At 62.0% G+C, this 1,162-nt stretch overlaps 1 long non-coding RNA gene across 1 annotated transcript in view; it reads left to right on the top strand.

The window, feature by feature from the left end:
- Positions 1-1,054: 1,054 nt before the first annotated feature.
- Positions 1,055-1,162, top strand: part of LOC114007447 (uncharacterized) — a 10,686-nt gene continuing 10,578 nt past the window's right edge. The window contains exon 1 of the long non-coding RNA XR_003549073.1: positions 1,055-1,129. This is a non-coding gene — a long non-coding RNA (uncharacterized LOC114007447). The remainder of the gene's footprint in view (positions 1,130-1,162) is intronic.

Raw genomic sequence — 1,162 nt, 5'->3', positions numbered from 1 at the left:
GTCAGCCGGAAGGGGGGAGGCCAGCCCGCCCCAGCCACCGCCTGCTGGCCTGGACCACGACAGCCCCTCTCAAGCAGACGCATCTGACTCACCCAATGTTTGGATTTGAGAGAGAGAAACACGGGTTTTATTACTTTTTTTGGTGCACACCCCTCCCTAGCATCTAATATTTACACAGTTGAACGCACAAGGTAGGGAACACATACGCAGGCCGTTCATCATGGCCGTCTGTCCGCCCTGACGGCAAGTTCCTGCCAGAGGGCCACAACTATCCCCCGAGCCCTGTAGGAGGGGCAGCACTTTATGGCCTGGCTGCCCTGGCCCCACATGAAACCTGATGGGGAGGGCCAGCTGGGACACAGAGGGCCCAAAGGCCACCTGCCGAGGACCTCCAGACCAACCCAACTATGTTCTGGAACTGTCTCTGCAAGTCTGCCATTCTAGCCTGGAGCTAAAGCAGTGGTCAAGGAAGGGCACAGCCCTTGGGTGCCCTGTAGGAGGTTCAGCCCGGAAAAGGGACTTGTCTACAATGGGACCCTCACTGCGCTCTCCAAGGAAGGGAACCCAGAACCCCAGCGGCTCCCAGTCCCCCATGGCCTCTGAGACGGGAAGTCGAGGTTTTTCCCGAGGGCCACGGAAAACTTGGCTCCTTGGCTATGGTCCCTCCTGGTTTCTCCTTCCCTGGAAAGGTCCCCCCCAGGGGGAGAGCTCTCTTCCTGCCCTGGGGAGTGGAGGGGAGAAAGGAGTTAGGAGCCCCCCCAGCACAATTCTCTCCCCTCCGAGTCTGGTGGCCTGGCTGCTCCTCTTCCTCCCTCTCCCCACCTGAGCTGGCTCTTGACCAGGGACACCCCATTTGAGTTGAGAAGGCGCCCCCACAGCCACCAAAGCCCTGGAGCCCACCTCTCTTAGAGCGCTGCCCTCGGCCCCTTCTGTAGCCCCAAAGAGCCAGGCCAGGGAACGCAGAGGGAAACACGGAGGAGTCCCGCGCCCAGATCCCGGCACCTAGAACCCCACGCCCACGCCCACGCCCGCAGGCTCGAGGATATGGGTTACAGACCAACCGGAGGCACCAGCTGCGCGGCCGCGTGGTCTGCCCGAGACAGAAGAAGACTGTAGCCGCCAGTGCTGGGTATGGGACCGGCTGGGGCGCGTCGGGCTCCCC

Source organism: Tupaia chinensis, unplaced genomic scaffold (genome assembly GCF_000334495.1).
Source record: "Tupaia chinensis unplaced genomic scaffold, TupChi_1.0 Scaffold000178_1, whole genome shotgun sequence".
Lineage (NCBI taxonomy): Eukaryota > Metazoa > Chordata > Mammalia > Scandentia > Tupaiidae > Tupaia > Tupaia belangeri.
The sequence above is the reverse complement of the archived record's forward strand: the minus strand, read 5'-3'. Positions and strand labels throughout refer to the sequence as shown.